This window comes from Lissotriton vulgaris, chromosome 8 (genome assembly GCF_964263255.1).
Source record: "Lissotriton vulgaris chromosome 8, aLisVul1.2, whole genome shotgun sequence".
Lineage (NCBI taxonomy): Eukaryota > Metazoa > Chordata > Amphibia > Caudata > Salamandridae > Lissotriton > Lissotriton vulgaris.
The window spans coordinates 51182860-51203428 of record NC_141696.1 but is presented as its reverse complement, the minus strand read 5'-3'; the positions used below and the strand labels follow the sequence as shown (position 1 = coordinate 51203428).

The following is a 20569-nucleotide window of genomic DNA, read 5'->3' as shown; positions in this document are numbered from 1 at the left end:
TGGGGATCCAATGCCTGCCACCTCTGTGTTCACTATGTGTAAACTGTATCTGCCCTAAGACTCTGGACTTTGAAAAAGAACGCATGAGAGCATTGTACGATGTCGAAGTTAGGAATTTGATGAAGATAGATATAGATTAGACAAGCTGGCTAGATATGTTGAAAAGGGAGGACTGGTAAAATCTAGTTTGCAGCGTCAACATTATCGGCGCCATCTTGTCCCTTTTTAGGCCCATTCGTGCGCGTAAGCGGCAGCCATTTTGAATGCCATGGCCTCTCTGCCCACTGCCGATAGCCAGCGCGTCTCTCTCTCTCTCTCTCTCCTAACCTTGCAAGCATCCCCCGCGCGCTGACAGCCCCCGCTCTCACATGCTTGGGCCATAAACCCCTCTTCAGCGCAAACCTGCCTCGGAACCCCATCCTGTTCCCAGCTCAACACCTCCCTCCATTTCTTTCATGATCCTGTATCCTTTGATAAACCCCCCTTTTCCCTCTGTGCCCGATTGTCCTGCACGTTCCCAGGCCGCCACCTGGCCCTGCGGATGCTGTTTATTGCCCCCATACAGTAGGAAGCTTCCCCCCATCAAAGGATCCACAACTGATCAAAGCCCCCACCCCATGAGATCCGATCAACCACATGCATTCCGGGAATCGGCGGAACGCCCAGCTGCGTGACAATCATCACCTGTTGTGACCGGGGTGGGGACTTCTACTGTAAATGTGTGGGAACGGGCTTGAAGCGGGGATTCCGAGGATGTCTTTCCGTACTTCAAAGTATTTGCAAGAATGTGCCACATGTAATAAACTGTAATAAAGACCATAAACCTGTGTATAAGAGGCCAGGCCTCAGAGATGCGGTTAGAGCACCTCGAGAAGATACCCTGTTGTCTGAGTTGACGTGTTCTGCTCCGTCGGAATAAAACTTCTGTTTCCTGCCTTCCAGTCTCCAGCGCCTGCCTCTTTGTTTGATTGATTGGAGTGGTATGAGAGGCGGTTAGCGCCGGGCAATACTGAAAAAGGTTCTTGTTCGACATCGGCCCTACCTTTTTCCACATACAGCAAAAGGAAGCAATTAAACGGAGGGGTTTCAGCATAGCAATTGCACTAAGGGGCCTAAAAACAAAAGCAGTCTGCCGAAGCTTTACCCCCCTGCTTCAAGTACTTCAGGCAAAATTAACACCGGCCATAACGTATGGAAGCGAATGCCTTCGAGGGAGGGACGCTCAGCTATTGAACAGCATAATAGCGAAGGCGATCAGAATGATATTCAGCCTGCCCACCTACACCTCACCGGCACAAATAAGGCTGGAATTCGGCCTAAGAAACCAAACGCTGGAGCGAATGGGCGCCTACGTCAAAAGATGGCACAAAATCCAGAGAGGAGAAGCTGCTAGTCTCAATCTCTACCTATGGAAAGTGATAGAAAGAATGAGCAACAGCGCGGCCGCAAAATATTTAAACCAATCAATAAACACCTTGTGCCTACAAGAAGCCTGGAAGTGCAGCGGGCCCCATAACATCTTCAAACAGTTAGTTAATAAATCAGTTAGAGCTATTTCTTTTACAGAGGACAAAGCAAGCCTAGCCAACCGCGCGCATGGCTGGATGGTCATCAAAAGCTATACAAGCAGCCAAAGCTACCTAGAGGTCAGGTTCACTAGGAGCATAAAGGAGAAGTTCTTACATCTTCGGCTGGGCCTACTTCCATCACAAAAACATCTTCCACCATGGAAAAGGCCCCAAGCAACAATCAACTGCCGAATATGCGGGAACGCAAAAGAAGACATTCAACATCTAATTTGCACCTGCAAAGGCCTGGCCACAGAGCGCAGATTACACCTAAAAGTGCCCTTTAACAAGCTGGGCATAAGAACATGCCGGCAAGCGGTCATGGCTTGCTTCGATGGAAAACACATTCAATTAGCAAGCCATGTCGTAAAATTTTTGGAGAAAGCAGAAAAGGAACAAGATAGCCAGACAGCAGACACCAGCTGAAGCAAAAATCAAGAAGCAAATTAAATGGGCACCGAACAGTGAGCCAAGCCGCATATTACAACGCGGTTTAAAACCCAGGGGCTATGCCTTTTACACAGCCACCGCAGGAATATAAGGGTCCAACGTTACTCAGTGTGAAAGTAGCACAGACTCTTGCAGCAACGACTTTCTACCACATGAAACTACTGCCATTGTGCATTCGTTTTTCCTAAGGTGCAAGACTTTTTCTTTCAAGCAACACAAGGGACTTACGGATTTTAACTCACGCTCAGTGGAAAAATTGCATACATTTCTGTAGTAATAACTATTAACAACGTGAACCTATAGTCATTTTATATTATTTATAACAATTCTATTTTACTAATGTATTAAAACTTGCAATGGTTTTAATTAACTGCGCAATAAAAGATTACTTACTTACTTAATTGGACTTTATTGTTGGATTATTTGCAGATGTGTGCCATTTTATTTTGGCTTTGGTTGGCACAAGGAAAGCACTCTGAACTTTAACCACAGCTCTCCTGTTTAATGATCGGCTGCTTTGGATGTTATGTTACAACCTTTTCCCAAAGCATTCTGCCTTTTTTCCACTGAAACTCACCTCCTTTCAATACATTTAAAAACATAACAAACAACTGATTACATCGCTGGCCCAACGATCTTTGTACAAACCATACGGTCTTTTCAGTTTGAATATCAGTATGTCTCTGTATTTATTTTAGGGACTTTCCCTCGTGAAGAGCACTCCGTACATTTAGCTAGGTTCACCAGGTCCAAATTAGGGGTATATCTCTGATTTGTTTGGGATTGGGGGGTTGTGCCACAAGAAGAGCATGCCAAAACATAAACACAGTTCATAAATTGCGCATTCAATCCCCCACAAGTGAGCAACTCTACAACTACACTGTCTATAGCAAAATGCATATGTATGTTATTCACTTATAAAGTTTGCCAATATTATGTGCTATGCACAAGCACCAGTTCTTCACAAGTGTCGAACTTAACTTCAGCCTTTCCGGCTTATCACATAAAGTAAAATGTCTTCTTTACGAATCACTGACAGAATATCGAAGTCAAAAATATCGACGTCAAAAATATCGGAGCCGGAATATCGATGTCAAGAAAATCGAAGTCCTATCTACATTATGGTAAGTACAAAAATATTGAGAGAAGAAATATTGTTGTCGAAAATATCATTGATAAAAATATTGTTTTTTAAAATGTTAAACAATAATGTAAAATAAAGTAAATAATACATATATTTAAAATAAATAGTTAAAATTATGTTTAAAATTATAAGTAATATATATAATGTAAAAGAAAATTAAACATATACCTATAAAATATAATATATATATATATATACTTACTTAATATTTACAATTATTATTGTAATAACTTATAAATTGTTAAAAAAAATATTTTATAAACTATAAATACATACATAAACATACCACAATAATATAAATAAAAATATGAAAAATATATATAACAAATTATACACTACATTAACTAAAACAGTAAATATTGGATAGCGTAGGGGTAAAAATTACTATTCCCACTCCAGAGAGTGCAAAAGTAGGGAAAGTGTTGGAGAGCGTAGGGATTAAAATTACTATTCCAACTCCAGAGAGTGCAAGAGTAGGGAAAGTGTTGGATAGCGTTGGGGTAAAAATAACTATTCCAACTCCAGAGAGTGCAACAGTAGGGAAAGTGTTGGATAGCGTAGGGGTTAAAACTACTATTCCAACTCCAGAGAGTGCAACAATAGAGAAAATGTTGGATAGCGTTGGGGTAAAAATTACTATTCCAACTCCAGAGAGTGCAACAGTAGGGAAAGTGTTGGATAGCGTAGAGGTTAACATTACTATTCCAACTCCAGAGATTTCAACAGTAGAGAAAGTGTTGGAAAGCGTAGGGGTAAAAATTACTGTTCCAACTCCAGAGAGTGGAACACTAGGGAAAGTGTTGGATAGCGTAGAGGTTAAAATTACTATTCCAACTCCATAGAGTGTAACAGTAGGGGAAGTGTTGGATAGCGTAGGGATAAAAATTACTATTCTAACTCCAGAGAGTGCAACAGTAGGGAAAGTGTTGGATAGCGTAGCGGTTAAAATTACTATTCCAACTCCAGAGAGTGCAACAGTAAGGAAAGTTTTGGATAGCGTAGGAGTAACAATAAATTACTAATAATTCAAATATATATTTTTAAATAAATAATAATTTCATTATTAAATAACAAAACATTAATTACCAATACCAATAAATAACTACTTAAAAGTAATTACCAAGCAATAATTAATTAACAAATCAATTGATGATAAATGCAATTAAAGAATAATTAACAACTAATTACCAAATAATAATGAAATAAAACTTAATTCATACCAAAAAACAATATTTATTAAAATATATTTAGCAGTTAATAATTATTTAACAATAAGTTATTGATAAATACCAGTACATAATAATTAATCATAAATAATTACCAATTATGAATTAATTAACAATAAATTAATTTCCAAAACATAAAAATATTCATTATTAAAAAATGTTATTACCAATTAATAATTAATTACCAATAAATTATCAATACTCATCAACAAAATTAATAATTACTGAATTATAATTAAATTACTTCCCACCCTATTGCCCTATAAACTCACAACACACTTCAATAAGAAATTAATACACTTAATATAATTACTAATCAATCAATTATTAAAAATTAATTACAGTTAATAAAAATGAATTGCCAATTAATAATTCACATAAAATTAATTATCAATACCAATAAATAAAAATAATTACTTAATTACAATTAAATTACTTCCTACCCTATTCCCCTATGAACCCACAACCCGCTACAGAACTAAAACGCAAAATTTACTCCCAAAAAAATCCTAATTCCTAAAATCTTTTAATTAGTTTACTATAATTAAATTACTTCCCACCGTATTCCCCTATAAACCCACAACCCGCTACGATACTAAAACGCATAATTTGCTTGAAAAAAAATTACTTACTTCTAAAAATGTTATATATTTATTCTAAAACTGGTACAATAATTTACAAAAAATATAAACACAAACATAAAAACTACATATCACTAATATAAATATCGATATTAGTAACATCGATATTTTTTATATCGATATTTATTAACTTCGACATTAACAAAAACTATATTTCTTACCTTCCCTTACTAGGGCGGCCGGGTGCAGAGTGCAGGCGCCCAATGTTAGCCAATGGGGCTAGGGAGTCTTTGGTCAGGGGCCGCTTGGACTGCAAAGTTTGGCAAAAACTCTGCCACTGCCACGTAGCAGAGTTTAGCGGTGCAGGCCACTTACCCTTCACGCCGTGATAGAGACCTCATGTTCAGAGAAGCAATACACACATGGCCACAGGTAGCACAGATCAACTGCTGTGTCATTATCATGAGCTGTGCAGCCTCAAACGCCACCCCAAGTACAAAATAATCCAGGTTATGCCCCGCCTACATGTTGCGCTGCCATTTCCTCCATCATCACCAGGCTGAGCCAGGCTCTCCCTCCTGTGGAGATTTCACCAGCAGCCAGTGTAGGGGCTACGGCCAGCAGCCGCGCCTCCATCCTCAGCTTCTATGGCTTTCCCACCACAGCACAGGCAGGGCTCAAGGCGGCCAAGCCCCCGCACGCCGCCACCACCCCTACTATTGCAGCTCCATGCAAAGGAGTTGCAGCTTCTCTTTGCTTCCCAGCGGATCACCATGAGCTGGGCAACCTGCAGTGCTCACCCCGCTGGCCGCTCCTCTAGCCGCAGCTTCACCGCGGCTGGGGGGCGGATGGGCTCCAGACGCATAGCCCCACACACTGCTGCAGCTCTACGCAGAGGAGCTGCAGCTGTTCCCGGCCAACAATCCTTTTGGGTTCTCAGAATTCCGCAAACTCCACCCAGGCTTAGTGGACACACCTCTCTTCCTAACTTGGTTTTCCTGCTGATTCTACCGCCCATAATGGGGTCAGAATAGGTGGGAGCCAGCTGCTGGGCACAGCAAAAGGCAGAGTCAGCTAACAAAGGCGGCAGGCCTTTGAAGCGTTCCTTTGTGACCCAGCCCATCCTGGTGGATGCATGACACCTCTGCCCAAGATGGGCTTTGTTTCTGGACCCAGAGAGCATAGGGCCTCTACCCAGGGTCCCAGAAACCTCTCTTGCGGTGGCAAATGTCGGGCAGTCATTCTTGAACCACTTCAGGGCTGGTTGTTTTCAGGGGGCATCTCTTAAGATGCCCTCTGAGTGCATTTTACATTAAATCCCACACTGGCATCAGTGTGGGTTTAATGTGCTGAGACATTTGCTACTACACTTCCCATGTTTTAGTAAAGCCATTATGGAGCTGTGGAGTTCGTAGTGACTTTCTCCCAGACCATATACTCTTTATGGCTTTGCAGCACTTACAATGTCTAAGAATGGACGTATACACTGTGCGGGTACAGTGCTCATGCAACTGTACCCTCACCTATGGTCTAGTGCACCCTGCTGGAGGGGTGACTTACCTAGGCCATGGGCAGTGGATTGAAGACATGGCACTCCGGAATGTGTACCATGTCAACTCTTCACTTTTCTCTGCACCAAAACACGCAGCCTGCAATGGCAATGTGTGGGTGTTAAGATACAGTGCCTCTAAGGGTGGCAAAATAGGGGCTGCAGCCCTTAGATGCCTTCCCTGGTCACAGTGCCCTTGGTACCCCTGGCACCTTTTACAAGCGATTAACCTGTGGCCAGAGATGTACCAATTGTGGGTACTAAGGTACAGCTTTGGGAAAGAACATAGGCCCTGGGTCCCTGATTTCCAGGGACCAAGGGCACATCGAGTCAAAGTGCATCAAGTGTTCGGCAAAATGTGAGGGGGGGAGTTACTATAACAGAAACCCACTTTCCTACATTAAACAACTCCACTACTTTTATAAATAGTATGTAGACAACAAAAATTCTCAACTGGTCAATCAATCAATCAATCAATCAAAGCATTTATATAGCGCACTACTCACCCGGAGGGTCTCAAGGCGCTAGGGGAGAGGGGTCCGCTACTGCTCGAACAGCCAGGTCATGAGCTGTTTCCTGAAGGCAAGGTGGTCCTGGGTCAGGCGGAGGTGGGTCGGGAGGGAGTTCCAAGTCTTGGCGGCCAGGTAGGATAAGGACCTTCCTCCTGTGGTGGCTCTTTGGATCCGGGGGACGGCGGCGAGGGCGCGGCTGGTCGATCGAAGCTGGCGTGTGGGAGCGTAGAAGTTGAGGCGGCTGTTGAGGTATGCTGGTCCTTGGTTGTGCAGGGCTTTGTGTGCGTGAGTGAGGAGACGGAAGGTGATTCTCTTGTTGACCGGGAGCCAGTGCAGATCTCGCAGGTGTCCGGGGATGTGGCTGCGCCGGGGGATGTCCAGGATGAGTCGTGCTGAGGCGTTCTGGATCCGCTGGAGTCTCTTCTAGAGTTTGGTGGTTGTTCCGGCGTAGAGGGAGTTGCCGTAGTCCAGACGGCTGGTGACGAGGGCCTGGGTGACCGTCTTCCTGGTCTCGGTGGGGATCCACCGGAAGATCTTACGTAGCATGCGCAGGATGTTGAAGCACGATGAGGAGACGGCGTTGACTTGTCTGGACATGGAGAGGGAGGAGTCCAGGACGAAGCTCGGGTTGCGTGCGTGGTCTGTTGGTTTGGGTGCGCTGCCCAGGGCGGGGGGCCACCAGGAGTCGTCCCAGGCGGAGGGTGAGGATCCCAGGATGAGGACTTCCGTCTTGTCCGAGTTCAGTTTCAGGCGGCTGTTCATCATCCACTTGGCTACTTCTGTCATCCCTTCGTGCAGGTTGGCTCTGGCGGTTGCGGGGTCGTTGGTGAGGGAGAGGATCAGCTGGGTGTCGTCGGCGTAGGAGATGATGTTGAGGTTGTGTTGGCGTGCGATGACCGCATGGGGGCTCATGTAGACATTGAAGAGGGTTGGGCTGAGCGAGGAGCCTTGAGGAACGCCGCAGATGACTTCAGTGGCTTCTGATCTGAACGGGGGGAGGCGGACTCTCTGTCTCCTTCCGGCGAGGAACGAGATCATCCATTCCAGTGCCTTCTCCTGGATGCTGAGGCGCTGCACTAGGGTGCGGTGGCAGACAGTGTCGAAGGCCGCGGAGAGGTCTAGGAGGATGAGGGCCGCTGTTTCTCCGTTGTCGAGCAGGGCTCGGATGTCGTCGGTGGCTGCGATCAGGGCGTTCTCGGTGCTGTGGTTGGCCCAGAAGCCAGACTGCGAGAGGTCGAGGGATCCGTTCGTCTCGAGGAAGGCGGCCAGCTGCTTGTTGACGGTCTTCTCGATGACTTTTGCCGGAAACGGGAGCAGCGAGATGGGGCGGTGGTTCTTGAGGTCGGTGGGGTCGGCTGATGGCTTCTTTAGTAGAGCGCTGAGTTCGGCGTGCTTCCAGCTCTCCGGGAAGGTGGCGGTGTCGAAGGAGGTGTTGATGATGTCCCGCAGCTGGGGTGCGATGACAGCGTCGGCCTTGTTGAAGACGTGGTGAGGGCAGGGGTCGGTCGGAGATCCGGAGTGGATGGAGTTCATCGTGGGGACGGTGTCTTCGGTGCTGATCGGGGTCCAGGCGCGGAGGGTGGTGGTGGGGGGCGCTGGTTCAGTCGTGGCGTGCGTCGGTTGGGTGCTGAAGCTGTTGTGTATGTCCGCGATCTTGTTGTGGAAGTAGGAGGCCACATAATGACTGCTCCATATGACGAAATTACTATTCAAATAAAGATAAATGGCTATAATGTGCATTGACTTTATAAATAAATAATAACTTTAACGTCGGCTTCCTTTCAGTACATGCATTTTTTTCCATGTTGTTTCCCTAACTGCGTTTTACACTTATGACCCCTCTTAAATAACATAGAGCACCTTCCTTGCAACTGAAATACGCCTGTGTTTCAAGTCTTCCCACGAACACCAGATGCCATGCAATGGTGGCATGGCTAGGCGCAAATACTTCATTTGTTTTCTTATGTCTTTTTGGGGTGGATAAATACATGCTGTTTTTCGATATGTTCAAAATAAATAAATATACCTGGCTATAATGCACATTGACGAGTTAACTTTATCATCTGCCTCCTTTCAGTATATGCACGTTTTCTTTCGGGAAACAAATAGTTTTTTTCCCCCTAATTTCATTTCACACAGATCTTTGATTTCCTCTTCAAATTCTCAAGACACACAGGGCCATTTTCACAACTGATTTTAGTCTCTGTTACAATATTTCCGACCCTTGGCTACTGCCATACAACTGTGGCTTCGCAAAGCGGGAAAACTTTGCTTGTTTTTACATTTCTAGGTCAAGCCTAGCGGCAGCGCGCATGTACTGCTCACTCTGCGAGCCTGCTGTAGTAGAGTATGGAGGAGAAGCCGAGCCCACTCTCCTCCCATATTTTTAATTGGCTTGTGTGTTATATTCTTTAATTACTTTTAATATACTTTCTTTCATGTTTCATGTTATTTGTTTTAACACTGCATTATTCAATTGTATCTGTTGCCTAGCACAGTAGAATGTTACTCTCTTGGAAGCTCCAGTTGAGCAGTTACTCGTTGGATGCTGATGAAGAGAGACACTCTGCATGGATCTTGGGTGCTGTACTTCATAAAGGAATAAACTCATCTTAGAACCTTACCTTTGGACTCCTCCAAGTTATTCCAGGATACAACAGTGTGTCATTGTCTTTCATAAATGCTGCCTTCCGATTCATTAATAGGCTTGTTAGTCCCTCGTTAGTATGGCCTTGTCTTAATTTGTAACCTCCCATAGCTATTGGACCCTTTACTTCGGTTGTTACACAGGACCTGTTATTTAATCTGTAAGCATGATTTACTTTATTGAGTTTTTCTTGCTGCAGGCCGGACACGTGCTGCTTCAGCTGAACCCGCTTGTGTTCTTTTAAGTAGCAGGGCTGCCCCGTAAGACGGGCGCCCACTTTCAATCACTTTAACCCGGCATTATCTCATGTATGTTTCAACCGTCCAAGTAAAATGAATTTAAAAATGATTAGCGAATTAAGTCTTGTGAATTCCAGGTAGCACATAATTGTGTGCCAATGGGCTGAAGCTGACAACAGCACAGCTGTGTTACATGTCATCTGCACTAAGCCACCTGACTGGTTGTTTTCAAAAGCCTGTTTTATTAATAACAACACCACCACCACCACCAATACCACCACTACCACCATCAATACTGTAGGAGAGAAGGGTCTGCTTCCTATGGTCACCCCCACTTTTTGCTGTGATTCTCTGGTTTTTCGACTTTAGTGTGGCTTTGGGCCTGCTAATCAGACCCACATCCCAGCTGTTCTCTCTCTAAATTGATACCATGTACTTTAGGTACATACCAGATTGGTTACTGGGTCAACCTGGTGAGCCCCTGTATAGTGTACCAGGCCTACCAGGGGCTGCAGCATGTATTGTGCTACCCCTGGTTTGCCTTCCAAACTGACACCACAGGTCTGTTCACACAGCCTGGGTAAGGTGGTGTAATCACCCCTTACTTAGATATAGTATCCCTATATGTACCTATATATATAGACACATATGCACCTATAAGTCACTCCTATAGTAGGCCTCGACAATCCTGGAGGCAGAGTGCTTGGTTTTATGTGAGAGGGTGCCCTAGCATGAGCTGAGCCCCTCTGCAGCTTTCGGAACCATCTCCTTATAGCTGTTCTATGATATAGCCATACCATATACTCTTAAGTGCATTATAATCCTCGCGATTAATGCTAACTTTGGTTTGGCTTTATCAAAACATGTTGTGTAAGGTGTCAAACACTTTGGAATACTAACTCCCCCCCCCCCCCCCCGCCAGTCCCGGGTAGCATTTCACTCTTCTAGAGAAAGAAGACATGTAGTTATTGCTTTACCAGTTTAAAGTTAAACAGAGCCTCAGCATCACAAAATGGATGCTGCTGCCACAGACACGAGTCTGACCTCCTGTTGCTGGACGAAACTCCGGCAGGGGAGGACCAGAATAGGTTTCCTGTCCAGGGAGGTGCCAGCCCCTCCCCAGACAGGGGTTTTGTGTATTGGGGCAGGGAGGGCTGCATTCAGTGAATGCTTGTAGACACTGCCTGGGGCACACATGGTGGACCATGCATAGTCCGGTTCAAACCAGTTGCTGGGGCACACAGCACCATCTCTGGCGAGAAACTGGACAAAGAGAAAGGGGTGTTACCACCCCCTTCTCAGGTCCACCCATTGGAGGGACCTAGCCAGGTAGTCCAGCCCCCATCCTTAGTATACCCATATAGTTTATAGCTGTGTCCCTAGGACTTTAGATTAACCTGGACAAATCTTTGAAAGACATATCCTGGACCTTTGAAGTTCCATTCTGACTGGAAGATGGAAGATATCTCCCCTGTGATCAAGGAGTGACCACCTGTTCAAACAGCCACCAACAGCAACTCTGCCGGTCTGCATTTTCGAGGCTCCCGCCGAATCCCGAAGAATCTGCGACACAGGAACTGGACCTCCAGACTTCTCTGACCCCGACCCACATCCACAGCAAAGCTGAGACCCGTGGCGGACACGAGAGACGTGGGACCAGAACTCCTGGACATCCTGCATTTTGCAAGCTGCACTCCTTCAATGAGGTATCTCAAAGTTGTGCTTTAGGGTGCTTGAAGCTCCAGCCCCGAGCACCATTTGCACCGAAGCCCAGGCCCCCACACTCCGCGAGTGTTCCGTGGGCCCCGCTTTTGCATTTGAGCTCAACACATCTTCCTGCTTCCTAGTCCCTTGGCTAGTGAGCCCACTGAAGACCTTTCTTTGAATTTAACTTGCTTTCCTGGTTGCTCCAGCTTCCCTGAAAAGGAGAAGCGCCACAGACCTTGCTGGTCTGCAACAGAGCCAATCTCGACATCCTGCGTGGGTTGCGGTTGCCATTGCTTGTTGGGTCCAATCTGGATACCGACACCACAGTCGTCTAGATCCATTGTTGGACAGCTCGAATCCAGTGCCTGGTCATCGTCGATGCCTCCTGGACCTCGTGGCTGAAGAGACAAGTTCAACTACTTCACCTGAAATCACCCGACATCGCCTGGTTCCTTCCTGATTCCTTCCTGGTCACTGGCTAGTGACCCAGACTCTGTCCCTTTTGCTTTCAGGTTCTTCAGATCTTTGATCCACCCTTGGATCCACCCGGACACTTTTCCTCTGGTCGCCTGCAGCACTTCTTTGCAGCTCTCCATAGAAAAAGACGACGAAACCCGACACGAAAAGATACCTATGCACCCCTCTTCCCTGGGTGAGGTAACACGAGTACTCCGGTGCTCCTGTGGGTCTTGATTCTCGAAGTGTCGTAGTTTAAAAGGGTTCCATCTTAGTTGATCCGGAAGTGTCCTTAAATTGTATATTTGTAACTTTTACGAACTCCATTGAAAGTCAATGGTAACCCGCACCTGTGTTTAGACTCTGCACACAGCTCCCGTGGGCCTCCTACTTCCTAACCTTTGGTCGATTAGTGTAGCCCCAGCGTATCCACAGGCCCTACACCTGCTTTCTAATTCTCTCGTGGTACTTATACCACTTTCTTAGTATATGGTTTGTGAGGCCCCTAGGGCATAACGTATACTGTGCAACTTATCGTATATTAACTGTGTGTCTTGTATTGTATTTTGACCTCTGACCTCACAAAGAGTGCAGAGGGGTTATGTTTAGATTAAATACATATATATTTGAAATATACCTTGTGTGTTGTCCTTTCATTTGGTACTCAAGGGATTATAATTGGTAAAACAACTTGCTTAACTCGCCTATTGAAGTCTTAGCCTGAAGACTGCTGGTTCATGCTACCACTAGGATAGCTTTCTATAAGGTTGACTTTACAACCACCATCAATAAAGGTAGATTAGACTGGTGCAAGGTGCCCACTAGAACTAGTGGACCTCATATGCCAGGCTAACTTCTAATAAATACCACCAGCTCCATCACAAACAATACCACCACCACCACCAATACCACCACCTCCAATACCACCACCACCAATACCACCACCACCAATACCACTACCACCACCAATACCACCACCAGTACAACCTCCAATATCACCACCACTACCACTACCAATACCAGTACCATCACCAATACTCCACCACCAATGCCAACAATACCAACAATGCCACCAATACCACCACCACCACCAATACTACCACCATCACCACCAATACCACCATCACCAATACCAGTACCATCACCACCAATACCAACACCACCAATACTAATACCGTCACAAATACCAAAACCACTAATACCCCCACCAATACCACCAGCGCCACCAATTCCAATACGACCCATATTAATACCACCAATACTAATGAAACCACCACTAAAACCCCAACCTCAGCGCCTCTCACTCACACCTAATAGCAGGGGCACTGTATGAGACTGGAGCTGCAGCCGAGACCTTCCCTTCCTCCAAGCCTGCCATCAAGCAAAACCCGCCCTGCACCAGGAGGTGAAGCCAGGGCCCTACTACAGCTGGAGTATTTTTTATTTGGCCAAAGATAGCAATGACATCACACAATGCCACACTGCACACTCAAATCACGGAGAGGGCATGAAATAGCCCCCCTCTGGCTCTTCCTCCTGAGTCGTGACAGTGTAATCACAGAGCGAATGGTGTTGTAGCACTTTGATAGTGTTTATCCTCTTGCGTGCTGATGACGAGCCCAGCTGGTCATGCAGCACGGTGGCGCTGTGCTGATGACGAGCTGAGCTCGTCATGACCTCCGCGGAACGCCCACGCAGTGATAATTACCCCGCTGTGCTGGTCGTTCCATTGAGCGGGTGTGGCCATGACGAGCTAAGCTCGTCATCAGCACAGCGCCACCGTTCTGCATGACAAGCCAGGCTCGTCATCAGCACCGCAGCGCCCCGCGCGGACCCCCTCCCCACGCGCCGCGGGGCAACTAGCCTCACGGCGATGGGGTTAAAGATGGCGCTCTGTGTTTAACCTGAGAATACGAAAAGCATTAAAGATGAACTTTGTTGTGTTGCCAATTTACTGATGAATAGCAAATGCCATAAAAGTGCATTTTGGCACCGAATAAGCTGACAGCATAATAACTCCTCTGTTGCTTCAACGACCCAATGTGACGCAGACGAGAGAAGGTACATGATGTTATATGTTACTTCCTGGTACTTTGCAGTCACATACATGTTATAGTGTTGTTCTGGGCACTTGTCTTTCTGTCTGTGCATTGAGGAGCCTTGAAATGTTCCATAAATGTCTCCTGTTGCAAGCATGTGTTCCTGAATCAGACTGCATGGCCCAGTGGGTAGTAATTGTACAGCTCTGCAGTCCCTGGTGGCACAGCACTCAGGTTAATGTGCTGCATGGATTAACACTTATAAGGTCCCAAAGGCGAGACCTACTGCATTGCAAATGCTTGTTAGAGAGATGTACACGTGATCAGGAGCATAGATCACTCAGTGCAAGAGAGCCAATGGCTGGAGTGGGCGGACCCATAGCCAGTGGTCAATGGTGCGGTGGGGAGAGCAGACCGTGAATGACACAGCAATAGACCAATGGATGAAGAGAACTCGCCCAGAGCCCATCCCCGTGGGTGTGCATCCATGTAGTTTTATTTGTGATTGTATTGCCTTAGGCTGCCCATGCCCGCCTCCCTTCTCACTCGCGCTTCACTTTACCCTTTGCATCTCAGGGTATTAAACAGTTGTTCTCTCGGGTCTCTGCGTGGTTTATCCTTGCAGGGCGGGGCTGCAGGGGCGCGGGAGGGGCTCTTCCCTGGGGAGTGAGTATCTGACCAGGGCAGTCAGAGCACAGACTGCTGGATTGCTGACGGTGCCCGTCTCTGCGGAAAGGACTGATCCGGACATGCAGCATCGCGCTGTCCGCTGCTGAGGCGAGCCTGCTGCGGTGCTGGGAAGGGACCCGCTGTCTCACGTGCCTGTGCTGGGAGTAGACCCGATGTCTGTGCTAGGGAGAAGCACTGCACGCGCATGTGGTAGGAGAGGACCAGTGGCTGTGCAGGACAGGCACACTGCACGTGATTGAGCTGGAAGACGATCCAGGAGTCTGTGCAGGACAGCCACACTGCACGTGCTAGGAGAGGTTCCGGCGTCTGTGCAGGAAAACACCCCGCACGCCCCTCCGATGCCGGGAGGATGTCAGCCGCCACCAGCCCTTCCCAGCTCTGAGGTGGGTGCGCGCCGTCCCCTGATAACTCACCGTATCCGTCTTCGATGGGGAATGACTCCGCCGTGCTCATTTGTGACATCACAGGACACGGTGCTCACTGCACTGCCCCATGATCACTGAGGTCATACCTGGGGTTCCACTGCAGCACTGCCCGTGCACGGTGCTCCCTGTACTGTCCCATGATCACAGAGGTCATACCTGGGGTTCCACTGCAGCACTGCCCGAGCACGGTGCTCCCTGTACTGTCCCATGATCACTGATGCCAGGCCTGGTGTTTTCACTGCAGTACTGCCCATGCACGATGCTCACTGCAGTGTCCCATGATCACTGAGGTCATGCCTAGGGTTCCACTGCAGTACTGCCCATGCACGATGCTCACTGCACTGTCCCATGGTCACTGAGGTCATGCCTGGAATTTCCACTGCAGTCCTCTCCATGCACGATGCTCACTGCACTGTCCCATGGTCACTGAGGTCATGCCTGGAATTTCCACTGCGGTCCTCTCCATGCACGATGCTCACTGCACTGTCCCATGGTCATTGAGGTCATGCCTGGAATTTCCACTGCGGTCCTCTCCATGCACGATGCTCACTGCACTGTCCCATGGTCACTGAGGTCATGCCTGGGGTTCCACTGCAGCACTGCCCGAGCACGGTGCTCCCTGTACTGTCCCATGATCACTGATGCCAGGCCTGGTGTTTTCACTGCAGTACTGCCCATGCACGATGCTCACTGCAGTGTCCCATGATCACTGAGGTCATGCCTAGGGTTCCACTGCAGTACTGCCCATGCACGATGCTCACTGCACTGTCCCATGGTCACTGAGGTCATGCCTGGAATTTCCACTGCAGTCCTCTCCATGCACGATGCTCACTGCACTGTCCCATGGTCACTGAGGTCATGCCTGGAATTTCCACTGCGGTCCTCTCCATGCACGATGCTCACTGCACTGTCCCATGGTCATTGAGGTCATGCCTGGAATTTCCACTGCGGTCCTCTCCATGCACGATGCTCACTGCACTGTCCCATGGTCACTGAGGTCATGCCTGGAATTTCCACTGCAGTCCTCTCCATGCACGATGCTCACTGCACTGTCCCATGGTCACTGAGGTCATGCCTGGAATTTCCACTGCAGTCCTCTCCATGCACGATGCTCACTGCACTGTCCCATGGTCACTGAGGTCCTGCCTGGTATTTCCATTGCAGTACTGCCCATGCACGATGCTCACTGCACTGTCCCATGGTCACTGAGGTCCTGCCTGGTATTTCCATTGCAGTACTGCCCATGCACGATGCTCACTGCACTGTCCCATGGTCACTGAGGTCCTGCCTGGTATTTCCATTGCAGTCCTCTCCATGCACGATGCTCACTGCACTGTCCCATGGTCACTGAGGTCCTGCCTGGTATTTCCATTGCAGTACTGCCCATGCACGATGCTCACTGCACTGTCCCATGGTCACTGAGGTTCTGCCTGGTATTTCCATTGCAGTACTGCCCATGCACGATGCTCACTGCACTGTCCTATGGTCACTGAGGTCCTGCCTGGTATTTCCATTGCAGTCCTCTCCATGCATTATGCTCACTGCACTGTCCCATGGTCACTGAGGTCATGCCTGGAATTTCCACTGCAGTCCTCTCCATGCACGATGCTCACTGCACTGTCCCATGGTCACTGAGGTCCTGCCTGGTATTTCCATTGCAGTACTGCCCATGCACGATGCTCACTGCACTGTCCCATGGTCACTGAGGTCCTGCCTGGTATTTCCATTGCAGTCCTCTCCATGCACGATGCTCACTGCACTGTCCCATGGTCACTGAGGTCCTGCCTGGTATTTCCATTGCAGTACTGCCCATGCACGATGCTCACTGCACTGTCCCATGGTCACTGAGGTTCTGCCTGGTATTTCCATTGCAGTACTGCCCATGCACGATGCTCACTGCACTGTCCTATGGTCACTGAGGTCCTGCCTGGTATTTCCATTGCAGTCCTCTCCATGCATTATGCTCACTGCACTGTCCCATGGTCACTGAGGTCATGCCTGGAATTTCCACTGCAGTCCTCTCCATGCACGATGCTCACTGCACTGTCCCATGGTCACTGAGGTCCTGCCTGGTATTTCCATTGCAGTACTGCCCATGCACGATGCTCACTGCACTGTCCCATGGTCACTGAGGTCCTGCCTGGTATTTCCATTGCAGTCCTCTCCATGCACGATGCTCACTGCACTGTCCCATGGTCACTGAGGTCCTGCCTGGTATTTCCATTGCAGTACTGCCCATGCACGATGCTCACTGCACTGTCCCATGGTCACTGAGGTCCTGCCTGGTATTTCCATTGCAGTACTGCCCATGCACGATGCTCACTGCACTGTCCCATGGTCACTGAGGTCCTGCTTGGTATTTCCATTGCAGTACTGCCCATGCATTATGTTCACTGCAGTGTCCCAAGATCACTGAGAACATGCAGGGTGATACCACTGCAGCACTGCCAGTGCACTGTGTTCAATTCATTGTCCTATGATCACTGAGGTCAGGCGGGGTGTTCCCACTGCAGCACTGCCAGTGCACGGTGCTCACCCCACTCTCCCATGATCACTGAGGTCATGCCTGGTTTTTCCATTGCAGTACTGTCCGTGCACGGTGCTCACTGCAGTGTCCCATGATCACTGAGAACAGGCAGGGTGATACCGCTGCAGCACTGCCAGTGCACGGGGACTGTAGGAGGAGGTATAATTGATTTCATTTGTGCTTGTGCTCCCCCAGTGGCCCTGGACAAATTCCGTCAACCCCCCCCCCCCCCAAGTATTGTCAATGCTTCCAGTGGGCTTGGCCGTGATTGGAGGTGACTTCAGCGTGGTGATGGCTCCTCATCAGGGTGCCACTGGGGTTCACTTGGCGAACAGCTGTTCTGTTGTTCGACGCCTTCTGGATTGGACACCACACGCGGCTGGACAGTATGGAACCCTGGCAGCGCCAGTGCACTCACACCTCTGTTGCGCATCATACTCACGCCTGCATAGATCACTTCTTTATGCCTGCCCAGAATTGTCAAACTGTCACTCATGTTCAAATCCTCTCTTGCGGCATTTAAGACCATGCCCCCTGCTCTTCGCCTGAGTATTCCCACCGGGGTACTGCTGTCCATGTGGCGTGTGAACGCCTGGTTCCTCTAAAATGAGGTCTACAAATGGACCCTTGAAGCATCAATCAAGGCGTATTTTCAATTTAATTACTGTACGGTTCAGTCACCAGGTACGCTTTGGGCGGCAAGCAAGGCCGCCATTAGAGGATATGCCAGGGGTACTTTAAAAAAGAAACAGCAGATCCAAGGCCAGCACCTCTCTTGCCTGGAGACACTGGCCCTCCGCCGGGAGCGCAATCACGACTCGGAATAGGAGGAAGGAGCTTCCTGGCAACTTGATCTTGTGCGTGAGGAAATTTACCAAATTTTTCTTGAGACGGCGAAGCAGAGGTGGAGGCTTCCACAGCTGGAGTCTATGGCTGGGGAGATGAGAATGGTAAAGTCCTCGCCTGGCTTCCCTCCCTCACCTATCCAACCGGATAATACCAGGAGCGATAGACACCCAAGGGCGCACCCAACATACCCTTTGTTGTATCACATAGACGTTTGCGGAGTACTACCAAGGCCTCTGCATGCAAGATCCTCCCGGACCCTCCTCAACCCCCAGGAGGAGGACCAAAGGTGTGCGGGGAACCTCCCATCCCAGCGCCCCGGTTAGCTCCGTGATTATGGTGGTCCAATACCTATCGATTACTGCTCATGGCCACACCATATGATGAAGTCTGTAGGTGCCACCAGGAGTGACAATGCACACTATAAATATTTCCCCTCCAATCTTTTCAGGTTACGCTTGCTTTCAAGCAGTTGAATAGAGAAGCACTTGGTGCTGCTTAGACATCATAGGATTTTGATAAGAGCAAAATCAGGAAGCTGTGTAAAGAAGTGCATGTACACCATGAGTTCTGTTCACTGTTTAGCTCATACTTTAGTTCTGTAAATGCCAGCAGTTCCATTCTTTACCAGTTTTTGAAGTAGACTATAAGCTTTTCCATCAAATGTCCATGCATTTTATTTCAAATTACACTTAATAAAACCCCCAGTGCATTTCTCCATGAGATACTGCTGGTATTTGTAAAATCAGATGTGGATTAAATGTATCCTCCCTGTACTCTATGTAAAAGCCTTGATGTGTATGTTGTAGTTCTACATATTCTTGTATTGTGTTTAATCAGCATTTGCAAAGTACAGAACTGGCTCCCCATGGGGTGTCTGGCCGCTGAATGTGCCTTGAGTCCATCGAAAAGCCAGGTCTTCAGTTTCTTTCTGAAGTCTGCCAGGGAAGGTGCTGTACGGAGGTGGAGGGGCAGGTTAGTCCAGGTCTTGGAAGAAATGTAGTAGAAGGAGCGGCCCCCACTGGGGTAGATGAGGGTGTGTGTCAGGGCGAGTGAGGCGGAGCAAAGGTGTCTTGAAGGCGGATGGAAGCTCTGGAGATGTAGGATGGTCCTTGGTCGTGTGGAGCCTTGCATGCATGCGTGAGGATCTGGAACTGGCATCACTTGTGTATGGGGAGCCAGTGGAAGTTTCTGATGTGAGGGGTGATGAGGGTTAATTTGGGGAGGTCCAGGATGAGTCTGGCAGCAGTGTTTTGTATGGTTTGGAGTCTTTTGAAGAGCTGGGTGGACATTCAGGCATAGAGAGAGTTGTCGTAGTCTAGGTGGCTGGTGACGAGGGCCTGCATGACGGTCTTTCTGGTGTTGATTGGGATCCATCTGAAGATTCTGCAGAGGGTGTGGGAGGAAAAGGAGGCCAGTGCTTTGATTTGTCATTTCATGGTCAGTTGGCTCTGGAGGATGATGCAAAGGTTGCATGCATGGTCTGTCGGTGTGGATGTTGGTCCGAGTTCTGCCGGCCACCAGCTGTGGTCCCATGCAGAGGTGTTCTTCCCGAAGATCATTACTTCTGTTTTGTCTGAGTTGAGTTTGACGTCAATATCAAAAAAATCCCTGTACCCTGGACATTAGCATTCATCTAATAGGCATCCAATTACTATTTTCTGGAAAAAACTATACTATTTAGATCCAGTCTTGCACCCTCTCTATATGTAGTTGGGTATTATTCTGCCTAGCTGTCCAGTTCAAACCATTGTTTGTAGCTAAAAAGGGAGATTCCGAAAGGAATTCAACTCGACACATCCCCAGATGTCTGCTCAACTGAGACAGTACATCCACCCACACTTGAAAATAAATAGAGTGAAAAATGTGTGGTGAAAAAGAATGACACCTCACTGGCGAACAACCCTCGGGGCACTTGGCAGATGTTACCAGTTTACAGCCCCTTTCTCATCATCGGTTGCCA

The 20569-nt window shown here is 48.0% G+C and overlaps 1 protein-coding gene across 1 annotated transcript in view; it reads left to right on the top strand.

The window, feature by feature from the left end:
- Positions 1-14960: 14960 nt before the first annotated feature.
- Positions 14961-20569, top strand: part of LOC147693360 (transient receptor potential cation channel subfamily M member 2-like) — a 374197-nt gene continuing 368588 nt past the window's right edge. The window contains exon 1 of the mRNA XM_086933683.1: positions 14961-15191. The gene's annotated coding sequence lies outside the window, so the exon portion shown is untranslated. The remainder of the gene's footprint in view (positions 15192-20569) is intronic.